Source organism: Balaenoptera borealis, assembly GCF_965194805.1.
Source record: "Balaenoptera borealis genome assembly, chromosome: 1".
NCBI lineage: Eukaryota > Metazoa > Chordata > Mammalia > Artiodactyla > Balaenopteridae > Balaenoptera > Balaenoptera borealis.
The window spans coordinates 124,616,742-124,630,821 of record NC_138860.1 but is presented as its reverse complement, the minus strand read 5'-3'; the positions used below and the strand labels follow the sequence as shown (position 1 = coordinate 124,630,821).

Here is a 14,080-nt window from a genome sequence, read left to right as displayed (position 1 = left end):
AAATAAGTATGTAATTTAATCATTATAAGCATGGACAATTTTGTCAAATTTAGCAGAAAACCATCATTAACTAATAGAAGAAGGGGACCTTCAAGATGGCAGAAGAGGAAGACATGGAGATCACCTTCCTCCCCACAAATACATCAGAAATACATCTACATGTGGAACAACTCCTAAAAAACACCTACTGAATGCTGGGAGAAGACTTCAGACTTCCCAAAAGACTCCCTCAGGCGACTTACATGCAGAGGCGGGGCCAAATCCAAAGCTGAACCCCAGAAGCTGTGTGAACAAAGAAGAGAAAGGGAAATCTCTCCCAGCAGTCTCAGCAGCAGTGGATTAAATCTCCACAATCAATTTGATGTATGCTGCATTTGTGGAATACCTGAATAGACAACGAATCATCCCAAAATTTAGGCAGTGGACTTTGGGAATGCTTGTAGACTCAGGGTTGGCTTTTTGCATCTAATTTGTTTCTGGTTTTATGTTTATTTTAGTTTAGTATTTAGAGCTTATTATAATTGGTAGATTTCTTTATTGATTTGGTTGCTCTCTTCCTTTTATATATATATATAAATATATATATAAATATATATATATAAATATATATATATAAATATATATATATAAATATATATATAAAAAATATATATATATATATATAATTTTCCTTTTTCTCTTTTTGTGAGTGTATGTGTATGCTTCTTTGCGTGATTTTGTCTGTATGACTTTGCTTTTACCATTTGTCCTAGCGTGCTGTGTGTCCTTTTTTTTTTTTTTTTACTATAGTTTTTAGTGCTTGTTATCATTGGTGCATTTGTTTTTTGGTTTGGTTGCTCTCTTCTTTTTTTCTTTCTTTTGCTTTTTCTCCCTTTTCTTCTGAGCCGTGTGACTGACAGGGTCTTGGTGCTCCGCCCAGGTGTCAGGCCTGAGCCTCTGAGGTGGGAGAGCCAAGTTCAGGAGGTTGGTGCACCAGAGACTTCCTGCCCCCACATAGTATAAAACAGTGAAACCTCTCCCAGAGATCTGCATCTCAATGATAATACCCAGCTCCACTCAACGACCAGCAAGCTCCAGTGCTGGACACCCTATGCCAAACAACTAGCAAGACAGAAACACAACTCCACCCATTAGCAGAGAGACTACCTAAAATCATAATAAGTTCACAGACACCTCAAAACACACCACCAGACATGGTCTTGCCCACCAGAAAGACAAGATCAAGACTCATCCACCAGAACACAGGCACCAGTCCCCTCCACCAGGAAGCCTACATTATCCAATGAACCAAACTTACCCACTGGGGGCAGACACCAAAAACAATGGAAACTACGAACCTGCAGCCTGTGAAAAGGAGACCCCAAACACAGTAAGTTAAACAAAATGAGAAGACAGAGAAATACACAGCAGATGAAGGAGCAAGGTAAAAACCCACCAGACCAAACAAATGAAGAGGAAATAGGCAGTCTACCTGAAAAAGAATTCAGAGTAATGATAGTAAAGATGATCCAAAATCTTGGAAAAAGAATGGAGAAAATAAAGGAAACGTTTAACAAGGACCTAGAAAAACTAAAGAGCAAACAAACAGTGATGAACAACACAATAAATGAAATTAAAAATTCTCTAGAAGAAATCAATAGCAGAATAACTGAGGCAGAAGAACGGATAAGGGACCTGGAACATAAAATAGTGTAAATAATTACTGCAGAGCAGAATAAAGAAAAAAGAATCAAAATAATTGAGGACAGTCTCAGAGACCTCTGGGACAATATTAAACACATCAATATTCGTATTATAGGGGTCCCAAAAGAAGAAGAGAAAAAGAAAGGGACTGAGAAAATATTTGAAGAGATTATAGTTGAAAACTTCCCTAACTTGGGAAAGGAAATAATCAAGTCCAGTAAGCACAGAGAGTCCCATACAGGATAAATCCAAGGAGAAACATGCCAAGACACATATTAATCAAACTATCAAAAGTTAAATAAAAAGAAAAAATATTAAAAGCAGCAAGGGAGAAACAACAAATAGCATACAAGGGAATCCCCATAAAGTTAAGAGCTGATCTTTCAGCAGAACCTCTGCAAGCCAGAAGGGAGTGGCAAGACATATTTAAAGTGATGAAAGGGAAAAACCTACAACCAAGATTCCTATACCCAGCAAGGACCTCATTCAGATTTGACAGAGAAATTAAAAGCTTTACAGACAAGCAAAAGCTAAGAGAATTCAGCACCACCAAACCAGCTTTACAACACATGCTAAAGGAACTTCTCTAGGCAGGAAACACAAGAGAAGGAAAATACCTACAATAACAAACCTAAAACAATGAAGAAAATGGTAATAGAAACATACATATAGATAATTACCTTAAATGTAAATGAATTGAATGCTCCAACCAAAAGACATAGACTGGCTAAATGGATACAAAAACAAGACCCGTACATATGCTGTCTACAAGAGACCCACTTCAGACCTAAGGACACATACAGACTGAAAGTGAGGGGATGGAAAAAGATATTCCATGCAAATGGAAATCAAAAGAAAGCTGGAGTAGCAATTCTTGTATCAGACAAAATAGATGTTAAAATAAAGACTATTACAAGAGACAAATAAAGACACTACGTAATGATCAAGGGATCAATCCAAAAAGAAGATATAACAATTGTAAATATTTATGCACCCAATATATGAGCACCTCAATACTTAAGGCAAATGTTTACAGCCATAAAACGGGAAATCAATAGTAACACAATAATAGTACGGGACTTTAACACGCCACTTTCACCAATGGACAGATCATCCAAAATGAAAATAAATAAGGAAACACAAGCTTTAAACAATACCTTAAACAAGATGGACTTAATTGATATTTATAGGACATTCATCCAAAAACAACAGAATACACTTTCTTCTCAAGTGTGCATGGAACATTCTCCAGGATAGATCATATCTTGGGTCACAAATCAAGCCTTGGTAAATTTAAGAAAATTGAAATCGTATCAAATATCTTTTCTGACCACAATGCTATGAGACTAGATATCAATTACAGGGAAAAATCTGTAAAAAGTACAAATACATGGAGGCTAAACAATACGCTACTAAATAACCAAGAGATCACTGAAGAAATCAAAGAGGAAATCAAAAAATACCTAGAAACAAATGACAATGAAAACATGACAGCCCAAAACCTATGGGATGCAGCAAAAGATATTCTAAGAGGGACGTTTATAACAATACAATCCTACCTCAAGAAACCGGAAATATCTCAAATAAACAATGTAACCTTGCACCTAAAGCAATTAGAGAAAGAAGAACAACAAAAAACAAAGTTAGCAGAAGGAAAGAAATCATAAACATCAGATCAGAAATTATTGAAAAAGAAATGAAGGAAACGAAAGCAAAGACCAATAAAACTAAAAGCTGGTTCTTTGAGAAGATAAACAATATTGATAAACCATTAGCCAGACTCATCAAGAAAAAAAAAGGGAGAAGACTCAAATCAGTAGAATTAGGAATGAAAAAGGAGAAGTAACAACTGAAACTACAGAAATACAGAGGACCATGAGAGATTACTGCAAGCAACAGTATGCCAATAAAGTAGGCAACGTGGAAGAAATGGATGAATTCTTAGAAAAGCAGAACCTTCCAAGACTGAACCAGGAAGAAACAGAAAATATAAACAGACCAATCACAAGCACTGAAATTGAGTCTGTGATTAAAAATCTTCCAACAAACAAAAGCCCAGGACCAGATGGCTTCACAGGCGAATTCTATCAAACATTTAGAGAAGAGCTAACATCTATCCTTCTCAAACTCTTCCAAAATATAGGAGAGGGAGGAACACTCCCAAACTCATTCTATGAGGCCACCATCACCCTAATACCAAAACCATATGATGTCACAAGAAAAGAAAATTACAGGCCAATATCACTGATGAACATAGATGCAAAAATCCTCAACAAAATACTAGCAAACAGAATTCAACAGCATATTAAAAGTATCAGACACCATAATCAGGTGGGGTTTATCCCAGGAATGCAAGTATTCTTCAGTATTCACAAATCAATGTGATACACCATATTAGAAATTGAAGAAGAAAAACCATATGATCATCTCAATAGATGCAGAAAAATCTTTCGACAAAATTCAACACCCATTTATGATAAAAACCCTCTAGAAAGTACGCATAGAGGGAACTTACCTCAACATAATAAAGGCCATATATGACAAACCCACAGCCAATATCTTTCTCAATGGTGAAAAACTGAAACCATTTCCACTAAGATCAGGAACAAGACAAGGTTGTCCACACTTGCCACTATTATTCAACATAGTTTTGGAAGTGTTAGTCACAGCAATCAGAGAAGAAAAAGAAATAGAAGGAATCCAAATCAGAAAAGAAGAAGTAAAGCTGTCACTGTTTGCAGATGACATGATACCATACATAGAGAATCCTTAACATGCTACCAGAAAACTACAAGAGCTAATCAATGAATTGGTAAAGTAGCAGGATAAAAATTTAATGCACAGAAATCTCTTGCATTCCTATACACTAATGATGAAAAATCTGAAAGAGAAATTAAGGAAACACTCCCATTTACTACTACAACAAAAAGAATAAAATACCTAGGAATAAACCTACCTAAGGAGACAAAAGACCTGTATGCAGAAACAGGAAATTGAAGTAGCAAGAAGAATGAAGAGAAGCACACAAACTTTGCTTTATGTGCTCCCTTATAATATAAAATAAGGGAGCTGCTTTTTACCATATATATGTGGATATTTGATTAGTAACCCAGATATTTGAAATTTAATTCTATTACTTGTGAACAGTTTCAAATCACAAAGATATTTCATCATTTTTTCTTAATATTAACTAGTGAAAAGAGATTACCCTTTCATGAGTATCTACTATGTACCAGGTTCTCTTCCAGAAAAACTATAAGTACTATTCTTTCAAAGTTTATATTGTCTTAGATTTGCAGATGGGAAAATAACAACTATAATTTTCTCTTTTCATCTTGTGAAATATTTTTAGTCCCCATAGTGTACTCTATTCCCTAAAACCAACCCAAATACTCAGTAGAAATAAGAAAGCTCTACAGCTGATGTGTGAAAGCAAAAGGTAAAGATTCAACAGAAAAAAAATATAAAACAAGACGAAAAATTATTAAGCCTGTGGAAAATATGAATAGAAGACAAGATATATATTTTTTCCTCCTTATTCTATGTGTAGTGTGATTACCTTCTATAAGAAGATAAAAGGATTTATAAATGTCAAATATATATTGACTGACTATTTGGGGCTTGTATGTAAGAGCTGAAATCAACTCTATGAAGTTGTATTTCACAAAAATCTATGCATGGTTCTCAGGGTACAGCAATATGAGGAACCCCAATAGTAAGAAAATGACTGCATTGGCCTAGCTGTAGGAAATGAGCTATATCACTAAATGGACTCCTTAGTATTGAGTAACTTATGGAATTTTCTAAGGATTGTAGATAATTATTTTATTGGATCCTGAACCTGCCTTGTCAAATGCAATTTTTTTTTTATGGGAAAATTGGACTCTGAAAATAGCCCAGACATAGCATTAGCTTTTAAATAGAAGAATTGGTATAAGGGCACACTAAAACACAACTTAAAGCAATGGGAAATGCAAATCCTGACTGCAGCAAATAGACCATACTGCTATATGGGAATCGAAATAAAATACCACTAAGACTGAAGATGATACAAGTTATTTAAACATATATATTATTTGGCATAGGCAAATGCTGAGTTTGCATGTGTCCTACCTTACCAATATGTCTACTTACAGTTTATCTATTCATAGCATATTTGATGTAATAATATACATTTATTTTAAAACTTTAACATAGTGCAGTAAAAAATGTCCACATTTGTTTCACTATAAACTCATTGCTAAATTGCCATAAAATTATGTATTTTACCAAGAAATACTCAACACTGGGGAAAAATATCAAGAAGATTTGCTTCTTATTCTCACTAACTAGAAGTCAACTTAGAGTTCTTAATTGCAGTAATAGAATCTAACTTTAGCTGTTCTAAGCTAAAATTAATTTTTGAAGCTGAGCTCACAAAATTGAAAGAAGCAGGAATACAAGACAATCCACCAGAAGTTCCTGTTTGGCAGGTAATCTGGTCAGGATGTTCCTTTGGGGCAACACGATCCTTCCACTCCTTTTATCTTTGCTTCACTCACTGAAGATTCAGTGTTTAAGGTGGAACAGCTTGTGACTAAGCTGAGGTCACAAGCCTGTCCCTTAGTTGTCAAAGGATGGGAACAGGGAGGATTTGTTTTTTCTGCTTCTACCATGGGAGGCAGACGACTGCCTTCCATAAAACCAGGCACTGTGCAGGTTCATCAATGCAGGAATTAGGGTTATGAATGTCAGCCATGAGAACCTTTGGGAACATTTAGATATTATTGAGATGATGTAAAGACAACTACAATACTGGAGAGAGAAGGGATCCTTGGGGAAGAAGCAGCAGTGACAGGAAAGATAGTTCACATTAGCTTGATTTTAAAGAGAAATTTCCAGTAGGTGGGCCAAGAAGGCAGACATTTCTGCTGAGAGGTTAATCAAATGGAGGCTGGGTAAAGGATAGATGACTGAATCCATACTTAAATAAAAGTAAAAATCATGAATTCTTACAGAAAAATTAAGGACGTTAAAATCAAAGGCACAATTTACAAGTGCATGTGAATGAGAAAGTAAATGAGAAAGACACAGTGGCACAGGATGATGTTCTTATTGCTTTCATTTTTAATGACAAACAGTGTTATTAGTTCACTGACGACTTCTAACGGCATCAAATGCTTTGAAGAATTGGCATAGAGAATGATTTGCATTAGTATCAAAAATATTACAGGATGCCGATTCTTGGGTTTTAATATTGAGGGAAACTTTAATGACATCATTCAGCCTTCATTTCTCAATGCTTCTAAAATGCTTTGCTCATTCTCTGTTATAAACCATTATGTTATTTGAGGGCTATTAATATACCTCTCACTTAATTTGTAAATTCCTTGAGGGTGAAGAATTAACCTCATGCAATTTAACATCACAGTATATAGCACAGAGCTAGCATTTAGACAGGTGTACAATAGATGTCAGATGAACTCATAAGATGCATATGAAAAGTGTGTGTGTGGTGGGGAGAATGCTCCCTGAGTCCACGTTTTCACCAGTTCCTAGCCTCAAAAGTTTGACACATTCTAGCTGGGATAATAAAGTTTTCCAGCAGGGAATATTAACAAAAAATCTGAAGCTAATTTTTTCTGATTAATCCTCTTAATTCAGTTCAACAAGCAATTATTGCATTGCTTGATTGTCACGCATGGTGCCAAGTACCAGGAATACATATATTAATAAAACCTCCTCCTTCCCTTAAGAAACCTACAGTCTAATCTGAGTTCATCTTTATCAGATTTCTGAGCTCCAGCCAAGATGTGCTGATGCTGAATTTCTAAGGATATAGCGTGGGACTCTGATTTAAATAAGCCTATGTGCATTTCTTCGTGGTTGTCCATTTTATTGGCATATAGTTGTTTGTAGTAGTCTCTTATAATCCTTTGTATTTCTGCAGTGTCAGTTGTGATTTCTCCTTTTTCATTTCTAATTTTATTGATTTGCGTCCTCTACCTTTTTTTCTTGATGAGTCTGGCTAAGGGTTTATCAATTTTGTTTACCTTCTCAAAGAACCAGCTTTTAGTTTTATTGATCTTTGCTATTGTTTTCTTCATTTCTATTTAATTTATTTCTTCTCTGATCTTTATGATTTCTTTCCTTCTACTGACTTTGGGTTTTCTTTGTACTTCTTTCTCTAGTCGTTTTAAGTGTAGGGTTAGATTGTTTATTTGAGATTTTTCTTGTTTCTTGAGATGACCAGGACATGGAGCCAACCTAAATGGCCATAGATAGATGAATGGATAAAGAAGATGTGGCACATATATACAGTGGAATATTACTCAGCCATAAAAGGAAATGAAATTGAGTTATTTGTAGCGAGGTGGATGGACCTAGAGCCTGTCATACAGAGTGAAGTAAGTCAGAAAGAGAAAAACAAATAACGTATGCTAATGCATATATGTGGAATCAAAAAAAAAAAAAAAAAATGGCACTGATGAACCTAGTTGCAGGTCAGGAAAAAAGAGGTAGACATAGAAAATGGACTGGGGGACATGGGGTGGGAGGGCGAAGCTGGGGCGAAGTGAGTGTAGCACTGACATATATACACTACAGAATGTAAAATAGTTAGCTGGTGGGAAGCAGCAGCATAGCACAGGGAAATCGGCTCAGTGCTTTGCAATGACCTAGAGGGGTGGGATAGGGAGGATGGGAGGGAGGCTCAAGAGGGAGGGGATGTGGGGACATGTGTATGAATATGTCTGATTCGCTTTGTTGTGCAACATAAACTAACACAGTATTGTGAAGCAATTATACTCCAATAAAGATCTACTAAAAATAAATAAATAAATAAATAAATAAGCCTATGTGATTCTCAGATATATTAAATCTTGAAAATCAGAGTCTCAGTAGAAGATAGACTATAACTTTGATGAAAATAGTCATCAATCTTCAAAGACAAACGAGGTGAAAAAGAGAAAGGTCACTAAAGAAGAGATCTTACAAAGTGCATCCAAAGGTTTTGTGGGTCTTTGGAGATTCTGAAATGGGTGTGAACAGAAATATTTAAAATGGTATATAATTTCCATGGGCAGGTGACCAAAGTCAAGCTGGTTTCTGCAGAATTTTACAATACATATAAATACATATGCATATATATATGTATATATGTCAACTGAATTAACAGTGTGAAAGAAAACAAGAAAAAGGGAAGCTTATCATAACTTTCTCCATGTCATATCAAATTTGGATAATTCATCACAACTGCCATAATTTGCAATATGTATTCAGAAAAGCTCCTGTATTAAACTAAGAAAGGTGACCCAGGTCTCTGTCACGAGGAATTGTTAGCAGGGGAGTTATACGCAGCAAAATCTGTCTTTTGTTTCTACGTCAGAGAGAAAAGCAGATTGATACTAAATCAATTGTATTATTTCAAACAAAGAGGAAAAGCAACGTCTTCACAATGGAAGAAGAGTCTATGACAAAAACACACTTATCTGAGCCAGCAGGTTGATGTCCAGAATATTACTGGATATTGCAATTTCTATAAAACAGGACCAATTGTACAGCTTTGAAAGAATTTATCAATTAATGTCTGGTTGTGAATGTAAAACAGATGTGAATCTTATTTCAATTCTCTATGTGTTAAGTATCGTTTATAATAAGAAAGCAATCACTTTTATGATTATAATCTACTGTTATTTTCAGAATAATTGCATGCTTTGATCAGAATCTGCATCACTGAGTGTATATAAATTTAATATATATGTGTTTTTTATGGAGTATGACCAAGATATTACAATGCAGTAGAAAAAGCAGATAAAAAAAGACATGAGATTATGTATGAACCTTGAAATTTTGTTTTCAAATAGACTAGATCTCTGCTACTGCAAAAGGTATTTCTAATAAAAAGAATAGTAAGATGAGTAAGGATTGGACACAGGTTAGGATAAGCAGGATAGGCAGCAAAGGAATATCAAGAAATAAATCTGGGACCAAGATTGAGAGATTTCATATGGATAAAGGTTTTATTAGTTCTCTTACAAGGAGGATTTGGAACCTAATACAAATTTCAGTGTATATTATTTGTGTGTTATCTATAATGGTGCATGAGGTAACTTTTAGTAATTATTACACATTTTTAATTTATTATATTAGAGATATAATGTAGAGACAATTGAGAATTCTTAATATATAAGAAGATCTCATTTAATTGAGAATTCTTAATATAAAATAAAATGTTTTCTTTATAAAATTCAAGTTAAAAAAATACTCTAGGCACATTCTTAAAAAGATATCTAGACCAAGTGGACTTCAAGTTAGTATTTTGGTGAATATATTTGTGTTTAGATTGAGGAATCCAATATAAAATTTTGTCTTCACAAAATTTATTCCTTTCTGACAAAGACCTTGTCAACTGGAAACAGTGCCAATAAATGTAAAGGATTTTTATAAAACAAGCATGGAACAAGATTCTCTTTATACAAAACTACTCTTTCATGTCATATTTAATTTGTTTACATCTTGCCAGTGAAAGCTGGTTTAAGAATCAAAAAATGTACTTAAAGGGATAATCTCTGAAGAGATCAGAGCTTGTAAACTAAGGTAACCATACTCTGGTGACTGCTGGGCTTTCAGGTGTGTCAATTTCTAGACATTTCACAGAAAACTGAGAAATCATCTCTTCTCTTGACTCCTTCTCTAATACTTAACAACTGATAGCTTATTATAAAGTTAATGTCAGTGTGGTGATGATTTATTCAAATATGTAAGATGGGACGAAGTGAGAGAGTGGCATGGACATATATACACTACCAAATGTAAAATGGATAGATAGTGGGAAGCAGACACATAGCACAAGGAGATCAGCTCGGTGCTTTGTGACCATCTAGAGGGGTGGGATAGGGAGGGTGGGAGGGAGACGCAGAGGAAGGAGATATGGGGATATATGTATCTGTATAGTTGGTTCACTTTGTTATAAAGCAGAAACTAACACACCATTGAAAAGCAATTATACTCCAATGAAAGTGTTTAAAAAAAGAAAAAGGAATACATGTTGAGGCATCCATATGCCATGTTAAACTTTTATTGTATTATTTATAAGATTTGATAAGGAAACTCTTGGGACACCATCAGTAATTTTAAAAAACAATGGAAGAACTGTTAAGTCATCTGCCAAAATGTTTTCCAATATAAAAAAGGTACTTTTTTTTTTTTTTTTTTTTTTTTATAAATTTATTTATTTATTTTTAGCTGTGTTGGGTCTTCGTTTCTGTGCGAGGGCTTTCTCTAGTTGCAGAGAGCGGGGGCCACTCTTCATCGCGGTGCGCGGGCCTCTCACTATCGCGGCCTCTCTTGTTGCGGAGCACAGGCTCCAGACGCGCAGGCTCAGCAGTTGTGGCTCACGGGCCCAGTTGCTCCGCGGCATGTGGGATCTTCCCAGACCAGGGCTCGAACCCGTGTCCCCTGCATTGGCAGGCAGATTCTCAACCACTGCGCCACCAGGGAAGCCCAAAAAAGGTACTTTTAACATGATATTTTTATAATCTATTCCCTAAGAGTTAGAGGCTTACTCAAAAATATGTCTTTTAAATTCAAAGATAAGGAAGATATGTCTTTAATCATCCAGGATTTATACAGAGCATCAAATGGAGCAGGAGGAAGAGAAGGAAAAACAGAAGTTTAACCTCCAGGCTTAGCAAGTCCACACAGTGGACAGAGCTTTCATTTTTCTCTTGACTGTTCTGAGCACAGGTTCTGTCAGCACAGGTGTGACACTAGAGCTCATCTAAATGTGTCTGCATTTCCCTGCACCTGTGGATCACCATCAGGCCAATGAAAAAAAGAAAAAAATGCCTTCCCTACAGTTTTACTTGAATACGTTGCAATTTATTCAGGCTTAATGAGGTAAAAGAGAAAAGCCTCCGGGACAGTCTGCTACTAAAAATCGGGCTTTTTCTTGTTACCTCAACAATGAACTTCTTCTGTTATCAATATGAAAGAAAAGATGACATTTTAAGACTCACGGGTACCTTTATGTTAGCCATAATAATATGTTAGTTCCATGGGTGGGGTAAATAACAGCTAAATTGAGTGAAGATATGTTATTTTTTAATCACAGTGCTGTCACTCCATTTCTGTGATACTCAGATGCAATAACAAAAATATTTTCAGCAGATGCTATATAGAATGCTTCAGTTATGAAGTGGTTGAATAAATCTCATCATTATGCAAGAGAATGGAATTAGAGTAAAAGAACTTTGAGATTATGGTTGAGACACTATGATACTCGAATAGTGAAAAAGGTCATGAGAGACTCACTGACAATTTAAGTCTAAGAAAATATGCCTTATTAATAAGCTATGACTCTAAATAATCATTATAAATAACATACTGTGATATTTTTTTCTCTAGGAGAGGATTAAAAGTTTAGATCCAAAGAAGATTGGCAAACATGAAAGAGGGTGGCAAAATAATATTTACTGGATCACACAATGATTTATTTTAGAAAAATGTTCTCAGTTGTGGAATTCGTTGTAGCACATTTTTGCCTGTAGTAAGTAAAAGCCATGGTTATAATATGGTTAAGTCAGGGGTAAAATCAAAATAGTACATGGGCCAGGTCTCATACCATAGTATTGAAAGCATATTTTGAAGATGTCATAATTGATCTATGACGTCATTATGTGTGTGTAGCAGGAGGTTTACAATAAGTCTGCTGGGCCAGTCATATTAAAATTACATGTTACATATGTGTATTTTAAAAATACATATGGATACCCATTTACTATATATGTTATACATACATACATAAAACATAAAATATATAAGCACTTTAACATTTATATATTGTGAATATATGCATATATATTCTGAGTATGTGTGTGTGTGTGTGTGTGTGTGTGTGTATATCCCCAGAAAAGCATACTTATTTCCAGGATATATGGGAAATTGTTCTTCATGTTTCAATTCAATAATAGTTTTTCTATGATACCTTTTTTGTCAACCTCTTTCATTCCCCCTACCCAGAAGACTGAACACTATCTTCTTGGCAGTCTTACCCTTGCCAGTTCATGTTTTTAAGTGATAGCAAAGATAGAACTCAGGTGTACTTATTTATTTTCTTACATGTGTGCCTTTCCATATTAGACCATAAACATCTCCAGAGCACAAATCATATTAATTCATCCTTGTGACTGAATGTTTAATGATTACAGAGTGCTCAGTAGTTATTTGTGGCTAATCACAGTATTAATTAACTATTTAATAAATGTCTATTAAGTGCCAGGCTCTGGAAATACAATAGTGAATGAAATAGACATGGCTCAAATGCCACTAAGAACCTATGAAAGCAAAATACCTGACTCTGGAGGTCACTCAGGGAAAGTTTCCCTAAGGAAATGAATTTTCAGTTACAAAATCGATTTTATGTAAAACTTAATTGAGTAATAGGTTTGGGAGCATGTCCAAAGGCCTTGAGTAGAAAGAGACATGGCTTCATTAGGAAACTTTGACTTTAACAGATTTAAAAGACTTCTTAAAAAAAATTCAGCCTACAAAATAAGGATTACAGTAGATTAACTCTGCTGAATGCCTCTGTCCTACTATTTTGCAATACCGAAAATTTGTATTAGTATGTGCAATACATATATATACAAGGAGTTTCTCTTTGGCTTCTTAGTGTTATTTGGTTTCCAAGAGATACATGTTGGCAGAATGTGAGTATGGTCATTCCCATCTGAGAGGCCAAATTTCTGCTGTTGTCTCTGTCCAATAGTCAGGATCTAACTTGAAGTTTCTCTCTTCTGTCTGCTAACAGCATCCCTTCTGCTCAATTTGCATGGGGTCCTTCCTTCTCAGGTCACCACAGAGCAGCTGCTTTGGGGTCCTGCTGTTATCCTTCTTCCCAACATGTCCAGCTCAGCACTCTGAGAGGCAGTGGGCAATGTTTAATATTGGTGGACTGGCTGAATTCCAGGAACATATCTTGCCATTGGATCAAAAGAATGGTAAAAGATGAGAATCAGATGATATAATTAAAGTGCTAAGATAATCAGAATGAAGAAGTAATACAACTGGCAGAGAGTAGACATTAAAATAAAGCCATTGATTTAGTTATTAATAAAACAGTAAAATGTCTTATAATACAACTGCTCTGTAACTTTCTCGTAATTCCAAAATATACTGATAATACACCGAGTGTATTGCTCCTTGAATAACCCAAATATATACTGTAACTCTCAATAATTGAGAATCACATGAATGTATGCACAGTCATGAAATGAGTTCACTCAAAAGTGATATGACTATGCCATCACTGTCTAATTTTCTTATGTAACACTTCCAAAAACTATAATTATCTGTGTCATTTTTTCTAACCTCTAAGTGTCATGAAGGCAGAGAACTTATCCCAGTCCTTAGCTCA

The 14,080-nt window shown here is 35.1% G+C and overlaps 1 long non-coding RNA gene across 1 annotated transcript; it reads left to right on the top strand.

Annotated features, from left to right (window-relative positions):
- Nucleotides 1–597: 597 nt before the first annotated feature.
- LOC309611549 lies at nucleotides 598–12,731 on the top strand. The gene is made up of 2 exons (XR_014234587.1): nucleotides 598–10,856; nucleotides 11,176–12,731. It is a non-coding gene; the product is annotated as an uncharacterized lncRNA (long non-coding RNA).
- Nucleotides 12,732–14,080: the final 1,349 nt, after the last annotated feature.